The sequence below is a fragment of the Chiloscyllium plagiosum genome, unplaced genomic scaffold, assembly GCF_037043375.1.
Source record: "Chiloscyllium plagiosum isolate Xiang-an unplaced genomic scaffold, Cpla_swu_hap1 HiC_scaffold_37, whole genome shotgun sequence".
NCBI lineage: Eukaryota > Metazoa > Chordata > Chondrichthyes > Orectolobiformes > Hemiscylliidae > Chiloscyllium > Chiloscyllium plagiosum.
The window spans coordinates 55,600,584-55,625,086 of NW_028270175.1; positions in this window are offsets into that span (position 1 = coordinate 55,600,584).

Sequence of the window (24,503 nt, forward strand, 5' to 3'; positions counted from 1 at the left end):
GCATCAGCTGATGCATTTGCTAAGGTGACGGGGTCAGTGGCAGAGTTGTTGGCATCATATATTATAATAGCGACAGCAGTGGCTAGCAGGACAGCTTCTCGGATGCTGGCAATGTGTGCAGCATGTTTGATTCGTCTCCCTGCTGAGCCAATAAATCCCACTGTTTCCATATTGTGCCAAAGTCCTGAACGACTCCAAAGGCATATCTGGAGTTTGTGTAGATAGTGGCTGTGCTACCCTGTGCCAGGAGGCAAGCTCTGGCGAGAGCAAAGAGCTCTGCCACCTGTGTTGTCACCCCATCTGGTAATGCAGCTGATTTGAGAGTGGTGAAGGGGGTGCAGGTGGCATGTCCTGCTAATGTGTATAGGTCTGATGGCCGGAAGGAAGAGCTGCTGTTGAAAAGAATCTGGTCAGTGTATTTTCAGACCTTTCAAGACACCTGCTGAACCACGCGATAGTGAGGACAGCAGATGCTGGAGATTAGAGTCAAGATGAGAATGGTGCTGAAAATCACAGCAGGTAAGACAGTATCCGAGAAGCAGGAAAATCAGCTTTTCTGGCAGGAGCCGTTTGTCAGGAATGCTGAACCAGGTCCAAGAAGTTGTGGTTGTCTGCAGAATCATGTTCGGTGAGCGGAGTTATGGTGGTGGTTATCAAAACTAGGGCACGGTGTAGGGAAAGGTTAACTTAGATCACCAAGCGACTTGATGACCAGTTCTCTGAGTTGCAGTAAAATGTTGGATTGCTGCTGAATTAAGCAGCAGGAAGATTGACAGTGGGACCAAAACAATACATGGATTATCTAGCACAATGGGGGTGGCCTTATCCACTGTTACTGTGGATGCTGCCAACGCGCACAAACATGCCGGCATTCGACTCATGACAGGTGGTAACTAAACAATGGAAAACGCAACAGGGCGACGGATATTCCCGTGAAGCTGTGTTAAAATGTCAGACTTGAACCCTTCTGGTTTGATTACATAAAGACAGAAGGGCTGGGATTAATATGGACTCCCAGAGCAGGAGTGGAAATTATTTCCTGCTTCAGTTCAGTGAATGTCTGTTGCATTTTAGATCTTCACTTCATTCTGTTTACGGGAAGCTGCCTCCCACAGAGGTGCAGTAATAGCACAACGGGCAGGAATCCAAGGCCTGCATCTCTTTACCAGCCCCAGAAACACTTGCAGCTGCCTGTTGGTGGCAGGTAGAGGTGGTTGGGTGATGACAGCCAATTGCTCCATGGGCAGTGCTCTAAGGCAATAGGAAAGATATTAGACATTTTGCTGACAGAGCTCCATTTTCTTGATAGGCACCCTATGCCCATCCTGTGCCAGATTACAGAGCAAGGCCGCCGTAAACTGCTTTCATGCAGTAGTGGAGGTGGAAGCCAATAGCAGGCCATTCGCATACTGGAGGAACGTGCTGTGGCATGGTAGGTAAAGGGTGGACAGGGTGAGGTATACTGCAGCAGCACAAATTTGGGGTTTGCCGAACACTCTTAGGGAAATCCGGTCCATGTACTTTTGCAGCTGCCATATGTAAAAACATAAAGTTTCAGGGAACAACTTAATGGAGAATGATGCTGAGCAAAGGTCGATTACAAGTATATCAGGAGGAGGAGGTGGGGTACTGATCAGGAGAGCATTTGTGTCTGAGACTACTGGGAAGCAGGGAACAACACTGGAATTGACAACCCTAAGGCTTTGCCCAAAGCGCCATTTTCATGGTCTTCCCAGCTTTGGGATAGTTAAGAAGGGACTGTTGCATGGACTGGTTGTGGGGCCGAGGATTCTCTGTTGCAGAGGTGATTCAATAACTGGTTTGATTCCCAATACTGCCACGGGTGATACGGGTATTGTTGTATTGATGACAGGGTTGCTCCCTGTCTGAGTGTAACTGTACGTGATTGGGCAGAAAATAGCTGGCCTGCATGGTTCTATTGCTGTGCCCACAGTGATTACGGGATGTCAGTTAATAAGAGGGGCTGTCGTTGGAGGAGGCAGCGCCTGGGCCTTGTTTTGTGAAAGTAGATGTAGTAATGTGGGAGCACAGTGCACACAAAACTCGCCCTGTCCAATCAGTGTATGCTCTACTAAAGGGTCTGTGTCTTGCCTAAAGGTTGTGAAAAGTATTGTTGGTTATGCGACATGCCCTATCATGGTTGTAAGATCTTTGCGGAGCCACGTGTTCTTAATTATAAATGAATTGTGCGGGACTGCCTTTGCTGGTCAGTGCAGCCTGCTCTGCGCGAAGTTGCACGCCTGTTGCAACACTCTGTGCTCTGGCAAATTATCTGACAGTGATGGTTAGTGGGGAGGTGAGCTCGGAATGCAAGTCCATGAGTGGTTCCTGGGGGGCTGAAGCTGGACAGTGAAATTGACAGAAAAACTGCCACCCACCTGAGAATGGGTGGAGGATGGAGGGGTAGTGAAATCCGGGAGCGGAGAGTGTCAGGAAGAGTGCGGGTAGGTTCTGGCGGGCACAACCAGGGGCATGAGCAACATACTCATCTCAGCAGGGCTATTCCAGACTACTGCTTCAAACATCCTGGAGCCTTAGTGCACGGCCACATCCCAGAAAGTGCTGAAAGGGGAGAAAGAAAGAACACAATAAGAATGGGCCATAAAAAGTGAATTTCACCAACTAGAACTATGTTTCACAAAGGAATGAAATAACAGTCTCTCCTCGGTTTCAGTGAAAATCAACTTGCCTGAAAAAAAAACAGTGGCAGTAAAGGTGCTTGTGACTTTACATGTGGGAGGCAAACATGACCATGACAGCACAGAAACTGACCCCTTTGAGAGAGTCTGCACTCTCTCACACCGTCGTTAATTTTCCAACAAGCAAACCTACCAGGCTTTTTTTTTTGCTTTGCACACGGCAATTATACACGCTGCTGCTTTGCTGTTGACCAACAGAATGGCAGTGGTGGGATTGGAAGCAACACCCCCTTCGAGACCGGCCATGGTAACACCCGCGCACGCGTGCGGCCGATTTTCATACATTTTCAATTGTGCTCCTGAAAAAAACAACAGATGAAAAGGCACAGGGAAAACATTTCGCGGTCCTTGTCCTCCTCGCATTATCAGCTGGGATATGCCCGACTCTGATATCAATTTCACAGCAGATGATAACCCATCAACCCACATTAAACTCAATGGAAAGCTGAATCTATCTTCTGACAATATTTTCAGCTACAAATGTATATGCGAGTGTGAGAATGCATGTTCTGTCATGATTTGATAAAATAACCATGAGCTGCATGACATTACTGGAATTTCAATTCTTGCTTTGGTAAATTATTTCGACCGTTGCTCGAAACAGAACGGAACATGAAACATACCGGATGACAGGGAAAATGCACAAAGCTGAGCAGGCCGTGTTCCACATCATACTATGCAGCATAGTTTCAGTTACTGCGACTGTTTTGCAGAATAAGCGTCCCAAAGAATGTTCTCCACCTGAAAAGCCGAGATATAAGGACAATCCGAGAAGGACAGATCACATTGTGAGGATGCTCAAACCTTGGTGCCAGTACAAGTTGGCATTTCCTTGTCTTTCACCTTATCCATGCAACTTGCTGCAGAATGTCCACATCAGGACGTGAGCGACATGGCTGCTAGATGAGGTGGAAATTAATGAGGGAATCGATGGGAAGCGACTCAGAAAAGTTACAAAATTCCTTGGTGCTGATGAGGGAAGCAGTTTCTGTTCTCATCAATGTAAAAGATAGTTTCTGAACATATCAACAGAAGTCAAAAAGTGATTGTCCCACCCTTCCACCCCACAAGATGTCAAAGAGTTGCTAACTGTACGTGAGTTTTCTTTGTTCTCGATGTGAAAAGCTCGCCCGCCTGAGTCACCTTTACGTCTCTTGTTGTTGAGTGAATCACAAAGCAGGAATTTCACCAAACTGCAACTGCCTCACTTTGTTATCCCGCTTGCCTCCTCCCCTCCGCCTCCCTATTTACATTTTCCTGCTTATCTGTGATATTAAGAAAACCAAATGGATGCGATGTCATTCTGTAGCCTGTCTGTTATTTCCGCAGTCTCAGTTCCAACATGGCTTAGATCTCGGTGCATACCTAAATATTAGTGACGCTATGACAGCACAACTCCAGAGGATCATCTGAGATTGTAAATTCAGTTATTGCTGTTGCTGATGGAATGAGCTGCGAACGTGCAAAACATGATTCAGGACTTCTGGTGCTAATTCTCGCACGTTGAATAACGGCAGTCAGCTTCCAAATGAGGCGTTTCAGAGACGACTTTGGGATACTTTTGAAAGAGAGGCTACATTAGGAATCCGTGGTGCACTGTGACCCAGCACATCACATTTCTCCTTGGCTTTGAACCGGGCCGCCGGCGCAAGGAATGCAAATGTGTCACTGCTTTTCGTCGAAGGATCAGAACGCTGTAACTACAGTCTTAAACAGGATGGCGTATGATCAGAAGACGGTTGGAGAAACACTTTACAACGTTTCGCCCAGTACTAAAATGAATTTGTATTACTTTTCATCCTGAGAACGGATTTGCACGAGCAAACGCAAAGCCAGGTTTGCTGATGGGAAAGCAAGCAGGAAAGATCGATTCTCGTCCATCTAAAAGGCTGCGGTTGGGGACGGGGCTGTTTCTGCCCAGTTTCAAACTGGGGATCTTTCGCGTGTGAAGCGAATGTGATAACCACTACACACCAGAGACAAGTCCCGCCAGGACCTGCTGTTGTTTAGCGGTGCCCAGCATTGTCATTTGCAGCAGTTCTCCGCTTCACCTTTCCATTTCCAATAGCCCGTTGTTGTCCAGCGTAATTGACATCATCTAAAAAGTAAGAAAATCATGTGAAATCGCTTACAAAATTGCAAGAATGTTGTTAATGTATCGACTGTCGGGTGAGGCTGAATAGGCTGGGTCAAATTGCCCTGCAGCGTAGCGGCTGGGGCATGATCTTATGGAAAGTTTGTAAACTGAGTATTTAAGTATTTTACCCAAGGAGGGGTGAGTTGAAAACTGGACAGTGTAGGTTTCAGGTGAGAGGGCTAAAAGTTGAACGGAACCTGAGCCACATTTCCCACACAGACAGGCGTGCGTGTATGGAATTGGCTACCTGAGGAAGCGGAGGAGGCTAGTACACTCAGAAGGTTTCAAAGGCAACCGGAGGAGTTTCTGGTACGGAAGGGTTCAGACGGATAGGGGCCCAAGTGCTAGGAAGTGGGACTTATTTAATTTTGGCTATGTGGTCAGCATGGACGAGATCCACAAAGACTCAGTTTCCACACTGTGTGCCCCAATAACGTTGTGTTACTTACACCGGCTTTAAAGGATTACTTTTAGCGGTTTTGCCATCACTCTCTGCGGCTGTTCACCGGAAAGATAGCATTGTGAAACATTGCAGAACCAGAAGACTTCCTTACTTTTGCCCCGACTGACCATACTCCGTGAAATATTCCCGGATCCTCAGTTGAGGATGTTTGTCGCTGGAAGTTACCTCACAAACCGTGATATCTCGTAATGTATTGAGCGAATGGCAAAACAGTCAGCATTTAACATGGAACAGAAACAAAAATGACAAAGCAAATGCATTTTTCAGACACAGCGGAGCATGAACGCTGAATGTGATACAGACCGGGGGCATGAACCATAAACTAATCTCACAACGAACAGCAGGGCAATTCCAAACTACTCTTTCAAACATCCTGGAGCCTTAGTGCACCACCACTTCCCAGAAAGTGCAGACAAGAGAGGAAGAAACAACACAACAAGAATGGGCCATTAAAAGTCAAGTTCACCAATGACAGTCTCGATTAGATTGCCTTTCCTTTCTAACGTCTGCAGGAGAGAAATGAAGGAAACTTAAGAGCATGTAACATCGTAACTCATTGGAAACATTGCGCTTTCGTCAGAACACCAAATAACGACGAGTACAGTCACCACACGACTTTGTTTCTCGACAACGATGAAATAACAGTCTCTTTTTGGTTCCAGTCAAAGCTCAAGTGGAACGAAATAACAGCAGTAGAGCCTGCGATTTCCTGCGGGGAATGGGGCCACCGCATAGACTGGGATATCTTTGTTGGGGCTTGCACTCACCAACACTGCATTCAGCTCTCCAATACCGCAGCTTTTAGCTTAGACCAGACCACATTAACACTGTGCAGCGGTGGGATTCGAACCTACGCCCGCCTGGCCGAACAGGAACGTGAATCCCACGGATTAGGCCGCTTGGCCACGGTACAGATGCCTGCTTTCTACCGAAAGTGTGAAGTGTGCTGTTTCTGATCCGCAGGACACAGTGCAGGATTTTCAGACAGCGCCATCCTCCCTGCGACATGTCCGTGCTGGATAATATTCTGTTGTGTAGATGTGCCCGGCTTTGCCAACATCACCGTGGTCCAACTCCTTACATTCTGTTGGTCGAACTGTGTTTCTACTCTGAATCACAAATGTGTCACAAATCACCTTAGATGTGCTGGCTCTCCACAGAGATAAATGTGTTTCTCTTTTGGTATCATTCTCTTGCCTTCTTCCTGTAACTCTGCACACTTTCAACATAAACATCCAATTAGTTTTTAAATAACTCGATTGAAACTGACTCTTTGTCAATTTCAGGCTGTGGTTTACAGACACTAACCCCTCGATATGTGAAAACGTTTCTCCTCATGTACATTTTCCTTCTTTTACTAATGACTTTAGAACTCTGCTGAATTGTTGTCGATCCTTTCAGGCGTCGGGAGCATTCTCCCTTCCTTATTTCCTCTGTCTATCCCACTCAAGTCTTGGTAAGGTTTACAAGGCCAGCTGTCGGCCTTTTGCTCTCCAAGAAGAACTGCCCCAACCCTCCAAATCACATTTCTTGTTGACATTCCTCATATACCACACCATTGCCATTAACCAGTTCAGTGCTGTTTGCAATCATTTCATGTCCCCACTTCCTCAAGTTTCACACGCAGAACTGTGAGAACAACCAAGATGGTGGATTTATTCAGAACGGGATTGTGTGGGTGAGCATACTGAAACACTTGTTTCGCTTTCACTACATGTGGTACTGTGCCATAACTACTAAAATGACACTTCTTACTGCAGAATTCAACATTATTTCAAGGGTGCAACTTCCTGATTTCCACCTTTTTTTATCAAATAGCTGATAGGACGACCGGGCAAAAGTTAAATCAAAAGACCAAGGCTCGATGGCGACTTCAACTAAGATATTCCTACATGCCAGTATTAACACAAGCTGCCGAGCTAAGATCATGCCCCTGCATAAGTGGCATTTTTACGTTTCCAACACCAAACCAACTGAAATTCGCTCAGATCAAACAACATTATACTTTGATCTCGGGTTTCTAAGCACCAAAGTGTTTCAAGAATATCGCCTTCTCATTCCGTCTTCTTGTTCACGGGACAGTGCTGTTTAACCCTTCTGCTTGGACTCCATCGGCACAGTATTCAGTTATTTTCCTCCACTTGCAAGCAGTGTGAGGGGAGGCAAGCGCGGATATGCTCTCATCGGTAGAGCCAGTTCCATCAAGTGCTGGAAATCAGCAAGTTTGATTGTGAACTTTCTGTAAATAGTACTTATTTGAGAGACCGATAAAGATGTTGAGTTGTTGGGAAAGACAGAATGTAATCCGGATTCTCTACCCTCAAGTAAATTGATGTGAGGACATTTTTGTGCAGCCTGCTTGCTGTTCAGAATCTATCTTCACACAGCAATCCTGCAGAAAGGCTTTTGTAACAGTGACATCGGTTTCTTTGCTGCAATCTGGCAGCAGTTAACACCTTAGCCCCAGCTGTCCTAGATGAAGAAAATGCGAATGAAACCCTCAGTCACTGAGAGTCATCCCCACAGGTCCTGAATTGCGGAGCTGCAGACAGTCTAACGCGGAAGAGAGGGTTAGCAATTAGACATTATTTCACTATCAGCCACTCTGTCCCAGAGACAGGACGAGGCGCAGCATCAACGTGTGGCATCACCCACTCGCTGGCAGAAGCTGTTCAGCCCATCGAGTCCATGGCAACTCTTTGTCGCTTGTATATCTCTGTAGTTATTCATAATTGGCGATCTATGTCCTAATAATGCGGAACTGTGTCAGTGTCATAATGCTGTCTCCAACACGTTGATCCAATTGTTACTCATGTCTTTTCATTTCACGGGGAGGCCATGGCTGTGTGAAACAGCGTGGGGAATAACTGCAGGGCGTCATGCGTATAGAGCACTCAACAACTGATATACATCGCCTTCACCAGTTTATTCCCAATTCTGGCAAATGGTTTTGCGAATCAGATCAGAGCAGACCGACAGAGAATAGGAAAAGAGCTTCCTGAACTTCACCAGTGTGTTTCCTCACCTGTGTCAATTTGGCGGGTGTATCAGTACGATATATTCATTTCAGATACATTGAGTGAAAGGAAATGGAAAGTGAAACAACATGCAATACATAGAATGGAGCTATGTTATATAGGAACATTGGCGGGGACAGTACACACACTGAAACCTGGAATTGTCAGCGAGCAGAGGATGTTTTCAATCCATTAATTTCCGGGTTATGAGCCCAATAGGCTACAGCTGGGCCGCTCTCTTAGCGCTCACATGAGCATGAATTACACTGTCTTCAGCATTTCGCTTGGTGTGTGGCATGTACCTCAGAGGATGATGTTGAAAGGTCTTCACTCTTATTGTGTTTGGCGCAGGTGTGTCCCGACTGTGTCAATATAACCTGTGGGTAACTTCCACATTCTGTTGCTTTGACTGTGATTTATATTAGAATCAGAAAATATGTCACAGTGCAAAGTGAGGCCATGCAGCCCACCTTCGCTGTGCTGGCACCGAGCAATAAGGAAATGTCTGTGTGGTTCGATTGATTGACTTTACTTGATTGTTTGATTGTCACATGTACCTGAGGACAGTGAAAACATTTGTTAGCGATTGTTAAAGGCAGATCACACTAATCAAGGACATGCAGATTACCGTGGGAGTAAAAACAAAACTTTGGACAGATTAAGGCTTTCAGGTTAATTCAGACATGACGTGCGCTCGGCAAGATCCACATGAACAGGATCAGCATCATTTGAAGTTAGTGAATCCATTTCTCAGTCTAGTAACGGCCGACAAGAAGTTGCTTGTGTATGTCTTGAAGCTTCGGCACCTTGATCTGACCTTGATCTCATCGAAATCTTGCCTTCTGAGTCAAAAATAGAATTAAATGCAAAATTCCAGGGCTCAAGGGTGACTTCTCACACGTACATCACCCTCCCGAGGCGACATCACACCCAAGACCAACGAGCCAGAACCGCAGCTTGTGCGTGATCTATAAACCAGGTAAATCTCTTTGTTTAAAAATAGGCTTTTTCTGTTGTTTCGGAGTGAATGCAGCATTGAGATTTAAGAACAGTTCCTTGCCATTCTGACATCTGGTTTCCCGGAAGCTGTGCCAGCCACTTTCCCCGCGAGCGGGCTCCCACCATTGGCAGCTGGACGAACTCATCTCTATTGGCAATCGTGTCGTGGGAAAGAAACGTGAGCGCTCTCTTCAGCTCCATATTAAACACGGGTTTAGGGATCGGGGCGGGGACTAGAGGGAGTGGGAGTTATGAAAATTCTGGAAAGCTGTACAAAAGGGAGATCACGCATGCACAGGAACCCATCTTCTTTTGGGAACCTTGTGCAAATAACGCCATCTGAAACAAATAGAAAAGTGCAGAACTGCAGGGAAAAAGAGAATCTCTCCCAGTCATCGCGAACTGTGTCTGTGTCCTTCTCGAAGTCACATCGAGACCTCTGCTGTCCGAATCAGCATGGGATGTTACTGCAGCGACTCCTGTCGCTCAGGACCACTGCACCTGATATGTATAAGCTTTGTCACGTTACCCCAAGCTCAGAGAATAGATTTCACAGCTCGAATCATCCCAGAGTGACTGGGAACAGAAGAAAGCGTTTCAGACAATCATCTTTACACCCATGGGAAAAAAACGGATGTCTGTAAGTAGATAGTCTCGACTAGTGCTGTTGTTGTCTGTGTGACAACAACCAGGAAATTTTTATCTTGTTTCTTAAAACAGGTGTGAAAATTTGGAGAGCATAGATACATCTACCTGCTGCTAGTGAAATGATGAACAGAAGACTACAATTCACAGAGTATGGTCTGACCTCTGGTTAATGGGCTCAGCACGCTCCAACAGTAACGCTCTGCTCACAGGATCTGAGCACAAACAAAGGAATGACTCAGTGACAAATTCTGCTGAAACGGATTCTGTGAGGAATTGAAAGCGAAGGAACGAAAAGTCCCTTGACAGCGGGATTCAACATTAACTGTGAAGGGATTGTTTTCCAGACTCGAGGAGAGAGGGCAGTGTTGTTTCCATGGGTCGATATAAGGATAGATAGACTGAATCAGCGTCGAATGTTATTGTAGGGAGCCTTGTTGCCGACACCCACTGTTGTACAATGGTACAAAAGCACGGACGTTTTGTGTAGAGGGGCCAACTTCAAAATCGTTAATGAGGCACAATGCACAAATGAGCAAAACAACAAAGCAGCCACAGGAACTGGTGTTACGTGACGGGGTAAACCCCATCTGCGAATGTAAACCAGCAAAGCAGAACGGATACATCCCGTGCTGTATTCTGTTAAAATTCAACAAGCAATGAACTATCCCAAAAATCACTATTTAAAGTTAATATTAACAATTTTACTGTCATTTTTAACATGTGACAAAGAATAATCAACTTTCAACTACTTACAACTCCTTTCTCTAAACCCTCTGGTCTACAATACCTTCCCTCACCCTGACCCAATTAACATTTACAAAAAAAGTCAAATTTACAAACCAGCTAGTTGTCGAATCTTGTCTTTGTATCTTCCTCTGTAGATTTTTTCTCCAGGTCGGTGTTGATGCTTTTTTTTTCTATGCAATCTATTTCTCCAGATAGTCACCTCTTGGAGATTTTACGAACATCCTACACCTGTTGGTCTTTTGGCTGCTCTCTTTGCTGTTCTTTGCCGCTCTGGGTCACTGTTCAAAATATCTGATATTTGTCCCACAAAACGTCGGATCGTTTCATTGGTTTTAACATTGTAAAAATACGAAATTCAAACTTGATTAGGGCATAATTTAAACTGATTGGCCGAATTCGAATTTGTTTTTTGTACCCATGTAACACAGCTCTTAGGTGTTTCGACCAACTGTTATGTTGTTACCTTGTTCTGGACTCTTTGTGCTAGCCAGACATTTCAGCACCATTAAAGGTACATTACACCAAAACTTCATAACACTGGCATTTGCCAAGACAGTCTATTTCGCTCAACATTGCTCTCTGTCAATCTCATGTGCCTGAGATTTGAGCAATCTCTGGTCTATGTTAATCAAAACTGCCCTATTCTCATAACCTCAGATTTAACCCGCCCCCTTATGTATGTCTTACATTATTAATTGATTCCTCACTGTGTTACTTAAGCACACGTTAAGAAGAAATAAAAATGAGAACAACAGTCACCTGTGTGACTGCGATTTGACCCAATGTTGTTGCAGCCAACCGACTCAGCTTTAAGTGAAATAGCCCACACCTTTCCGGTACCGGTAAAGAGATTGCGTAGCATAGTGGTAAGTTTTCATGAGTTGAATTAGACCCAGCATCATTACGCAGGACGAAATTTACTGGGATATAAAGAGATGATGAAATATACGGGGGTTGGGGGTGGAATATGGTTAGGAAGGATATGATCAGAGTTCCCTTGATACAAAATCGTTTGAGACGACGAAAGTGAGATTTACTGGGAGAAAAGAAAAGAAGAGATGAAAAGAAAAGAAGGCATTTAATGAGATGGTGTATTAGATGAAGAATCATGCGACACAAATCAGGAATGACTGAGTTGTGTCCTAATGGAGGTTTTTCAGCAGATGTGAAGTTGATTAGGGTAAAAAAGATGGCAATTACCTCGTTCAGGTGATCGTATAACCAGAAGTTAAAGCTTCAAAACGAGCGAGGAACGACAAAGAAGTTTGCAGCAGTTACTTCTTATTCTGAGTTTTTGAAATCGGAGATGATTTTTCAGAAAGAAAAACAACATGTTAGAAGATGATTCCAGCATATTTGACTGGCCACGTGCAGACACAAGGAGCAAATTTAACAGGGACAGGGAGTCTGGGCTGCCTGGATGGGGAGGCAAAAGTGACACACTCACGGATTGTTTAGCGTTCATCGGAAAGAAATTGCATAGCACCGGCAACTGAACATGTTAGGTATAAGAAGAGCTGGTGGTGTTGCAAGTTGCAGCAGCTGGTTCGACGTGGACGACTACAAATAGTTAATGTACTGAGCTGTTTGTTTTAGCTTTGCATAAATCGAAGCCGGTTAGCACAGTCCACTGGCTAACTGGTTTATGGCATAGAGTGAGACTAACAACGTGGGATTAATTGCCGCACTCTCTCAGGTTGCCAAAAGGATCATCATCTCCACCACTCACGTGATCTGTAGTACAATTGTGACTCTAGTGAGTAGGAATGGACCTGTCGTTGTCAAGCATCATTATCTTTGCCATCTGTTGCCTTGAACATTTGTTCACAATGACAAGGAACGGGACTAAGTCCATTTAATACCCACTGATCTCCTCCCGAAAAATCAAGCGACAAGACTCTTCCTTATTCCTGTTGGAACTCTCTGTTCTGCACAGCAGCAAAACTATTTGTCATGACTTTATCAGATTCATTGACAACACTCAATCTACCCAAAGAGAAAAATCTAATTCCTTTCGAACGGTTAAATGAGCTGTGTGACTTTGCAGTAAACAGGATGATATGAAACGAGTTTAACAGCCGATTCAAAAATGTAATCCAGTGCAGTGTCAGAGATTTGAAAAAGGTCATCAAGCTAAAATATCATCTTTGTTTTTGATCCACAGATGGATAATCACTTGGGGAACATGCGCATTTTTACGGTTAATAATTGATAACTTTCCCAAAGACAGAACAATCCCACAAATCAGAAATTGGAGTTTTTGAATAGATGCTGCTTTACTCGACATTATTCTTCAACTACGCTTCAGTCTAATGCTCCAATAATTCTTGATCAACGTCAGTAAAACTAGCTTTTGATAAGGATTGAAATTACAACTGCGGCAGTTTAACACACTGTTCAGTGCCAAGCGCTGATCAGTTGCTCCACTGGAGCGGCCGGCAGCAAGTCTATAAAGTGCCCTACTCGTACTTCTGGGACCTTCGACCTGCCTGTTCTACTTTTGCTGCAGTTCTGGAATTAATGCTAAGGCAGAGGAGGAGGAACTGATATGGACCTGTGACTTTTCGGGCATCATGTTCAGGAAGTGGGACACAGAAAAATGTTGCGCCAAATAGACTTGATTTAAAACTGGATTTCCGTGGGTCTCTGCGTTGTTTACAGAAAATGTTACATTATCGCTGTCACAGGGCTTCTCATTCGATCGGCTTCAATTTGGCACAGAATTCGATTCAAAGACACTTCACTAACTTCCTTCTTCAAGTTCCTACAGACAACATAAAACATACTGCACTCATCATCAATCTTCATCATGGCTACATCCAAGGACATGTTGCACAGTTTTCATGAATACTGAAGATAGAAGAATGTTATGCCAGAGTAAAATTGAATTTCAGTTTAAATTGTAAAGTGATAAGAATCCAGAGAAAGATACTGAATTTCCCAAATTCATGTTTATTACCATGGCCAGAACTCTAGTCAGGCAAAGGGGATATCTATCCCTGAATCCCAATATCCACGCTGTCGTTTGCTCCATGTGCCCAGTTGGAAACCTGTGTGGAGGAGCATGCAGTCTGACAGAGCGCCTGGGAGAATCCTCACTGTCTGATCTAAACCTACAACAGGAGCTGTGTATTCCTGCTGTAAGAGCAGTCGGATAAAGTGGAGGTCCTTTGTATTCCGTGGTTTAGATTCACAGTGTCCCCATAATGTTATTGTTTAATTTTCTCTGTCAGTAACATCACAGACAGAGAGGAATAGATAGGGGCCATTTCACTCGCCAGCGCTACCCCGCCATTTGATGTCATCATGGTTAACCGAACCGTCAATGTTTTTTCCCAGCCCATCCACATCAACCTGTCGCCCAAAGGGAAAGAGACACTGAATAAACCGAAAAATCTGAACTGTGGGAGGGAAATGCGTTTAGAGACAGTTGGCTTCTGCAGTGGGTTTCGTGAATGAGAGGTAGATTCTGGGCTGATCAAGTTTCAAGTTAAATGATTCCCTCAAAACTCAACACCTAGAAAGTAAGGAATCTTCTCTGGTCAGTAGCAGGGCGGAGAACTCCAGACACTGGGAACTGATGATGATTCAGCAGAACGATCATTCATTCAGCTGAAATCCAAACAAAACTCCGTTTCTGTTGTGACTCACAAACCTTAAATCGCAATCTTAACAATGCAGTAGAGTCCAACACGTCTTTCATTGTGCCACAGAGCTGTACTAGCCTCCATTTTACTGCACACAAAGTTACGGTGTTCAAGTCTTTCATCAAACATCTGTTTATCCTTGCCCCAGTTTACAGTACTTGGTCCTCATCCGTGCATGCTCTAGCTCCTCAAGTGTTTTGCTAAGTACTCCTGAAGCATTTTAATGACTCGTAGCTTCACCACACGTTCAAATAGTGAGTTCCAGACAAACGACACTCTCAAGATGTAAACATTGTTCCTAAACCTATTCTGAACATTTTCTCTCTAGTGTTTCGTCTATATCCCTGGTTATTAATCCTTCCCATAAGAAGTTTATTCCTGTCACACATATCTATCCCCTTTTTCTGCACGTTAATCAATTCCTCTCTCTGCTTTCTCCGCTCTCAGATAAAGAGCTCCAGTCGAGCTCATCTATCTATGCAGTGGCGTGAGTATAGTGCTTTCAAAGCACAGCAGGTCAGGCAGCATCCCAGCAGCAGGACAATTGATGTGTTGGGCAGAAGCCCTTCATCAGGAATGAGACTTTTGAGTCGGGGTTGAGGGAGGGGAATGGGAGTGGTGGTCAGGTAGCTGGGAAAGTGCTAGGTGAATGAAGGTGAGGAAGATGATGGTAGTTCAGAGGGGGGAGTATTGGCCTGGTACAGAGAGCAGTGACAAGTTGGAGGCTTTGCACTGGGATAATGTGGGGGGAGGTGAAATGGGGAAGCTATTAAATACACATTTGGACCGTGTGGTTGCAGGGTCCTAAGGTGGAATATGGGACGTTTTTCCGCCAGCCATCGGCTGGTAATGCAATGGCGGTGGCTTGTGCCAGAAGCAGCGATTCTCTTCTCCTCAGATGCTGTCTAACGTACTATGCTTTTCCTGCACTACACTCTCGACTCTGAGCTCCAACACCTGCAGCCCTCACTTTCGCTTAACTTTTCAGGGGAAATGGTCGAGCTCAGGCACCACGTTGGTAAATCTCCTCTGACCACGCTCCGGTGCAAACACACGCTTCCTGAAGTCTGGCGATCAGAACAGAATAAAGTTATCCAAATAAAAGCAGAAATAACGGAACAAAACCAGCAGGTCCAGTGCATCTGGGGAGAGATCTTCGAGCCAAACGATCCGCCTTTAAAACGAATGGTATGTGTAGGTGGGGCAGGAACGTGAAAGAAGGTGCACAGGGTCTAAAATGATTGAACCCGATACTGGGTATCGCCTTGTGTCTCAGCAGGAAATGACATGCCGCTCATCCAAATCGCGGTACTCTGCAGCAGTCCAAACTGATATGGAGGCATGGCCACACAGTGGGATGTTGCAGTGACAGGAACCTGGAAGCTCACGGTCTTATTTTGCTTGCAGACAGAACGAAGGTGCACACATGTTTGTCACCCACTCCGTTTTTCTCTCCGCAGCCTGGACGAGATCACATTGTGAGCAGGAAATGCAGTTTGCTAAATTGAGTGATGGGCAGATAAATCACTGAAACTTACACAATGAGGACAGACATCATAAACGATCAGCATTGCACCTTCTTGGATTTCGTGGAATGGTGCCATATGGGGAAGTGCTTGAAGTCAAGAAGGATTGGACGATGGCGAACAGAGAGAAAGTTTCCTGCATTGTGCCGGTATTCAGTGGTATGGGCTAGTGGGGAAAAGGCAGAATGTATATCTTCCTGTGCTACCTGCTATAAATAAACAGCTCACTCCGGAGCAAACCTATTTCACGATTTTCATTCAAACACTGACAGTAGGTACAGCTTGCAGAAGTCACGTGTTTTCGCTATCACTGTCACTCTGTCTCCCCGGGAGCAGCAGTACTCCCCCACGTTGATTCAGACAGAACAGTTCTTCCTGTGACATGCCCCTTCGAGAATGGAAGGACAGTTGCTAATAACACATCCTTGGAACGCAGTATCTGTATTGCTCAATAACAATCACTGAACTGTCCAAACTCCATTTCAAATAACTTTGCCCATAGTCTTGTATGTCTTGGCATCACAGATTCACATCTGAATATTTCGGAAAGTTATGGGAATTTCTGCCTCTTCGATCCTTGCATACACTGTATTCCATATTTCAACCACCCACTGTTTGAAAACGTTTTCCCAAGCTTCTGACGTTAAATCGATGGCCAACTGTGGTCGAAGTCTCCATCAAATTATAGCATGTATTTAAGTCTATTCTATCCATATCCCTCAGTACTTTTTGCATATTAAACATGCCCCGTCAATCTCCTCTGCTCTAAGAAAAACAACTCTAGTTTGTCCAATCTCACTTCTTCAGCCCAGACAATATCTTATCAAATCTCCCCTGCATCGTTTCCCGTTCTATTACATCCCTAGTACAAACTAAATTGCATAATTACACACATTGGTCTCGCTTGAGCCGAATGAACAAGTGAAATAAATGATGCGCAATTCGACAAAAAAAAAAACTGGTGTTTTTTTGAATAAAATTTATTTTCCTCAATGATGCCCTGTGCCCTTTTCCTGATCCTGATGCTTCAATAATCGCTGATCCATGTCAGTAAAAGCTGCGACATGAGAATTGATCTCACAACCGCGGTATGCAAATGGATCAACTAGTTTGAAGGTCCCGGTGGTGAGACTTGGGCCTGGTCACACAGCAACAATGAGCGCAGCTGAATCAACTGAACGGGGTCAACGTGAAAGTGATTGTAAGGGAACTGAGAGGGGGAACTTAAAGGAGGTATATGTTTGCGGGAGGGAGGGAAGACTCCGAGAAGGGGTGAGTCTGAATCCTCATATATGACTCGCAGAGATGTGAGAGAGACAGAAGGGTTTGGTGGCAAAGTAATCATAATCTCTGAGAATGTTTTCATGTAAAATCAACTAATTTCTTTCTGTGTGTTCTCTGCATGAGTCACAAGGAATAAAATGCAGTGACTCGGATTCGTACGACCTTACTGCAGTCACAATGCAGAATATTTTATCATTGAAACCATCACTGAGTCATGCAGAGACACGCGATTAAAAACAACAATAATTACAGTGACAGTAGACCTGTTAGGAAGAGTAGCAGATGCACAACAGGAATATTAGGCGAGTGATAGCAGACATGTGGGAATTCAGAATTGGCTGAATTTTAAATTCGATATCTCCAGACGCTGTGGTGGTTCCATCAAGGACTGTATGTTGAAGACTGAGTTTGATAGATTTCGAGAAACAAAATGTTTCAGGGGATAGTGCGAGATTTTGGTGCAATGTATGTCTCAATACCAGTGAGTTTTTAAAAGTTTTGTTTCACTAACTTACCCACACAAGGAGGTACCCATTGCTGCAGTCAGTCATATAACCCAGTTCATGGAACCAGAATCAGGCAAACTTTGTGGCGCAGCTGCTAATATCAAACCGGAAGTGGGGGCGGAAATGAGCACGTGAAGCTATTCTGTGGCACCAGTGACATGATTGGTAAATGTGCGGTCATTGAGTCATAGAGATGTACAGCATGGAAACAGACTCTTTGGTCCAACCCGTCCATGCCGACCAAATATCCCAACCTAATCTAGTCCCATCTGCCAGCACTCTGCCGATATCTCTCCAAATCCTTCCTATTCTTATACTCATCCAAATGCCTTTGAAATGTTGCAATTGTACCAGCTCCCACCAATTCCTCTGGCAGCTTATTCCATACAAGCACCACCCTCTGTATGAAAAGGTTACCCCTTAGGTCTCTTTTATATCTTTCCCTTCTCAACCTAAATCTATGCCCTCTAGTTATGGACTCCCCGCCACCAGTGAAAAGACACTGTCTATCTATTCAAGCGTGTGAAATGCTGAGGATGGGAGTGCTTCTGGTCAAAGGCGAGGTGGAAGGTTATCTTGGTCTCAATTTACTATACTATTAAGATTCAGCAGCAGCATTAACGAGCACTGAGGTTTGGCTGAGAGGAAGCTTACTGAAGCCTTAAGTGAGAGGCCGATGTATTGAAAGCATTCTAAGATATTTTCCTTAACAAAACGGTATTTTGTTACTTTGACAGTAAGAACTGATTTTGCTTACATCGTCTCCACATCAGTCTCTTACTCCAGTAAACACTCCAATCCAGCATACATTGCTTCCATTCAAACACAGGAACGTGTAGTATTCTTTCTCTATCTGGGATAATCTAAATTGACAAAGCCGTTCTTTGAATGGAGAAATGCAGCAGGGAGTTGTTAGTGCAGCGGCGATCTATTGAGCTAGTAAACTTTGAAGACTGGAACGTGGCAGCTGTTGTTATTTAAATTCGATGAATAAAATATGGAAAATGAACCCAATCTCAGGAAGAGAGACAATAACTTTAATATGCTGAAAACTCATTCATGCATGTCCCTTCGAAAGGGAAATCTGCTGACCATAACGAGTCCTGTCAACATGTGACTCCTGACCCAGAACAATGTGGTTCACTCATAAATACCCTCTGACTCAGTTCAAGGTAAATTACGAATGAAGATCTAATGGTCTTCAGACCAATGATATCAACTTTTCGTGGGAGAATAAGGAAGCATAAAATACATTGACAACGGGAGAAATGGGAATTGTGTCTGTGTGGACTCGAATTCAACTGCTTATCAAACTAAATAGGCATAAGGATACCCGCAACGCCAAGAAGTCAGGGCCATGAGATGACTGCTGGAAGGGATTCAATTACCCACTGAGGTGTAAACTCACTTGCTCAGTCAGAATGTGCACAGGTCACTCACCACACCTATATGTGAGAAGTAATCACTCCGGAGAACAACTGACAGAGTGGCCAGCAAGTTTACAAACAACAGCAGGAGGTCGATTCTGCTGTTATCGCAGCTGTTAATCCCAACCAGCAATGAGCCATTTTAGTATGCTTGTTTCCATTGGAGTTCCACTGTTATTTGATGTCGACCAAGGATGCAGACTTAGTTGTAGGAGGCATGATTCAGAGATTTGCTGATCATTTAACAATTGGTCATGTAATTGACTATGACGAAGAATGTCAGAGGCTGCAGGGATGTATCAATAAGATGGAAAGGAAAAATGGCGAATTGCATTGAATTCAGATCAATAAGTGTTGACGAAATTGGGGAGAAGAAGCAATACCAATGAGTATTTTATGTGGTGTAGACAGACAAAGTGATGTTGGAGTGGACATTCATGATCGCTGAAGATCAATGGACAGGGGAATCAGTTGGACGGAAGTGCGTACTGTAGAGGCTGGAGATCAGAGTCAAGAGTTGAATGGTGCCGAAGAAGTACAGCAGGTCAGGCAGCATCTGAGTTTCAGACAAAAAATGACGTTTTGGGCAAAAGGCCTTCATAATGAATAAGTCTTGAGCCTCAGGGTTGGGGAGATAGATGGGTGGGGTGCGGGTTTGGGAGAATTTAGCTGAGACAACAATATGTGGATGGAGAGGGCAGAAGAGTGTTAGTTCGGAGAACAGGTTGGAGTGGATAGGTGGGAAGGAATATAGACAGGTGGGACAGGTCAATAGGACGGTGCTAAGCTAGAAGGTTGGAACTAGGGTAAGATGGGAGGTGAGGGGAAATGTGGAAACTAGTGAAATCTGCATTGATGCCATAGTGTTACGTGAGGCAGAAGATGAGACGTTCTTCCTCTAGGCGTTGGGTGGTGAGGGAGTGGCGGTGGAGGAGGCCCAGGACCTGCATGTACGCGGGAGAGTGGCGGGGGGTAGTTGAAGTGTTCGGTCACGGGGCATTGGGGTTGATTGTTGCCGGTGTCCTGGAGATGTTCTCTGAAGCGTTCTCCGAGAAGGTGTCCGGTGGCCCCACCGCAGAGGAAACTGATTCAGGAGCAACGGATGCAATAAATGGCATGTGTGAAAGTGCAGGTGAACCTTTGATGGATATGGAAGACTTCTTTGGGGCAGTGGGCGGAGGTGGGGGTGTGCAGGCGCAGGTTTTACAATTCCTGTGGTGGCAGAGGAAGTTGCCGGGGGTGGGGGGCGTGCGTCATTTGAGGGCGTGGACTTTACTAGGTAGTCATGGAGGGAATGGTCTTTGCGGAGAGTGGTTAAGGTAGGGAGTGAAAAATATCCCTGGAGGTCAGTGTTACTGATATTTTTTAGAAACCCACTGACTCCCACAGCTGTCTGGATTTCAACTCCTCCCCTCGCACCTCCTGCACCAATGTCATCCTGTGTTCCCAACTCCTCCGTCTCTGCAGCATCTTCTCCAAGAGGACCAGTTCCACAACAGAACACAGCAGATGGCCTTCTTCTTTAAAGAACGGAACTTTCCCTCCCATGTGGTTTAAGATACCCTCTAACGCATTTCATCCATGTCCTGCACGTCCATCCATGAACCTCATATCTCCAAACACAACAAGGACAGATCAAGGACAGATGAAGGTCTTCAACTTCCATTCCACCAACCTCCGCAAAAATCACATCATCCACCGATATTTTCTTTACCTCTAAATTCACGGCACCACCAGGGATATATTTCCTTCCCCAAACCGATTCATTTTCCTCAAAGATCTTTCCCTCCGTGACTACCTAGTCATGTCCATGCCCTCAAATGACCCACCATTCCCTCCCAGAACCTTCCTCTGCAACCGCAGGAATTGCAAAACCTGCACCCACATCGTACTACTCACATCTATCCAAGGCTCCAGTGGAGCCTTCTAAATCCTTCAAAGGTTCACCTATACTTCCACAGATGTCATTTGTTGTATCTGCTGTTCCAAATGCGGTCACCTCTAAATTGGGGATAACGGATATCTTCTGACAGAGCACTTCAGAGAACATCTCCAGGATACCTGTAAGAATCAACTCCACTGCCCTATGGCCAAACATTTCAATTTCGCCTTCCACTCTCCTGAGGAAATGCAGGTCCTGAGCCACCTCCATCGCCACTCCCTCACTACCCAACGCCTGGACGAAGAAAGCCTCATCTTCTTCCTAGGGACCATTGAACCCCATGGCATCAATGTGGATTTCATAAGTTTCCTCATTCCCACTGTCTCATCTTATCCTAGTTCTAACCTTGCATCTCAGTACCGTCCTCCTGACCTGCCCTACTTGTGTATTTTCATTCCCACCTATCCATTCCATCTTCCTCTCTGACCTATCACCGTCAACCCTCACCTCTATCCACCTACTGCACTCTCAGCGACATTCTCCCCAGACCCACGACCTCCCATTTTTCTCTCCACCCCACAGGCTGCCTGTCTCATTCCTGATGAAGGGTTTTTGCCCGAAACGTTGATTTTTCCTCAGATGCTGACGGACTTGCTTTGCTTCTCCAGCACCACTTTCATCTTGAAGGGAATAAGTTGATTGAGAGGGATTTTGGATTTTTCTGTTGTTGACCACAGACTGTTGCAGTTTGTAGAACTTTAGCAAACACCAGTTTAGGGAATAGCTAAAGATCTGAACACAAGTCTGGTCACTGCATTACTAAACATATATAAAGTTTTTAGATTAAAGATGGAGGCTGAAGTATGCAACTTTGCCCATCAAGACTGATTCGCCACTCAATGAGTTTATCATTGATGCCTTTCAAAGTCAGGCTGCTATTGGCCTTGGAGGGGAACTTGCAAATGGTGGCGTTTCCTTGCATGTTCCAACCTTGTCCTGTTAGTCAGTACAGTTGTTCAGGTTTGAAGGTTCGGTCAAACATTCTTGGATGACTGACTTCAGTGCATCGTGTAGTTGGTGCGCTCTGCTGCTATTGTGCCTGAACGGTGAAGGGAATGAATATTCAGGTATTGAATCGTGTACAATCAAGTGACTGCATTGTCATGGATGGTGTCCAGTTCCTGAAGTGTTGTTGAAGTCACACCCATCTCGGCAAATGGAGAGAGTCCTGTTGCACATCTCATTTGTACCTTGCAAACGATGTAGGATTCACGGAGCAATGAGTTGAGTTAACAATCCAAAACTGTCTACCAACGGACATGTTTTTGTTGTTGAAAGTGTTTATATAGCCGGTCTCAATCCGTTTTTCCCAAATTCTAGCTCCGTGGACGATTACACAAGGGAACTAGGTTACAGTAAAGCCATTGAATGTCAATGGAATATTATTAGGTTCTCATTTGTCAGATTTACAATTACTCTATTTCGTTATTGTGTGGACCAATCTGATTTCAATCGCTAGCTTTTTTCATGTTGCAATTCTCGTTTGTGCTTGAAATTTCAACCGTTGTCTCACATAAAGTTCTCCATCTGCCTTAATAATATGTAAGGACGCTATAAGGGACAGCAGAGATTTACAAACATGATGCCAACCCTGTATAAAATGGAGCTCTATAATCACATAACAACAATTATAAACGTTCAATATTCGTGGGATCTTGACAGGGTAGATACGGTCAGGTGGTTTGCCCTCTGGCATGAGGAGAGCACCAGAGGACATGAACTCAGAATTAGATATTGCCTATTTAATTCAGAAATGAAATGAAGAATAATTTCTTTGCTCAGGATCCAGTGACTCTGTGGAACTCTTTCCTGAAATTGTTATTGAGGCTGAGTTGTTGTGTATTTTCAAATTGCGCCAGACAGATATTTAACCAGAAAGTCGATGAAGCATTATCGAAGTTACGCAGGAGAATGGAGTTGAAGATTATCAGATCAGCCATGAGTTTGTTGAATGGTGGAGAAACTCGATGGGCTGAATGGCCGACTTCCAATACTATATCATTTGATGTAACGCCTTATTTTATTGATAAGTTTTGATTTCTGAGGAGATGTGATGAAGTGATAGAAAAGATTTCTCAAACTGATCAGGAACTTGGCTCATAAACTGATGAACAAAAAATGTGCTGTGGCCTGGAGGCATAAATGGCACTGGGCACACCACAGATGGGTATGTGCAGACGCTGTGATTGCTAAAGAAAATTGGTGGATCTTATATTGTCGCCAACTTGGTGATCACGCTGGATGATGAATCGTGGAATGATTCCCACAACAAAAGGTTGTGAAAGAATGAATGATTTGTTTCATTGGAAATGTTTTCTGCAGTTCCAATTCAATTGACTGTTTAAAATACTGATCAGAACTTTGTGTGGGGTGTGACATTAAAATTCACAAGCCCACTGGATCAACTATTACACCCGATCTCTCCTTAATTGTTCCCCTTTCATTCGATGTAAATTCATAGAAAGTCAAGATGGAATGAAAGGAGGAAAGAAAGGTTGCCCTCCTTTTCATTATCCCAATATAGCATACAACAGAAACAAATTGCTGAATTACAACTTTGATGAGGTATCAATTTATCACAAATCTCCGCTGCAATGAAGGGCAAGAGCAAGATTCTCCATCCAATGTATCCTAAGGATGCGAGGCACAAAGGGAAACCACAGCTGCTTATGATGGAAGTAACAGCCAGAGAAGGATTCAAATCCACACATGCGCAATGGAAGAGCAACCTGTCGCCTTCACCTCTGGGCCACTTCAGCCCATTGCAAAAGGGCTCACATGTGACCACATCAAGATTACATATGGTGTACCTAGGGGATAAGAAATTCCCTGAGTGGAATCAAATCCACACCATTATGTTTCTGCTTTCAGCAGAATAATAATACCAGCAAAATCCAAGAAATTGACCTCGTCCTTGGAAGGAATACCTTGTCCTTGATTTATTCCGAGTCGGAACTGTCTCAGAATGAACCAGCAAACATGAAATTTCCGTCACATTCACACGCACATTTAGTCTTGAAACATAATTTTTTCAGACAGTTTCTCTCACACGTGAAGATGTATATACAGAGAGAGAAGTGAAGGTGATGTTTTAGCTCGATGGGCGTTCTCATATGGCTAAACGTGAACTGGGTAAAATTCCCGGAAATGCAGTGTTGTTAGTTTCATTTTATTAATTTTGCTGCAACTTCACTCTGTTCATTGTAATGGTCGGACGTGAATTGGATTTATGTGATTGGAACGTTAAATGTTGCATTCAATTTTGCTCCGAATTTATTTCAGCTTAAAGAAAATACTGATGAGAAAAACAGAAGGATAAACTACAAAACAAGATGCCAGTTTTGATGCTCAGTCACTTTGGCAGATTTCAGTGGCGAAATCATGCGATTGTCCTCTCACTTTAAGACATGGGATTAAAACAGGAAATCGATCTCTAAGAG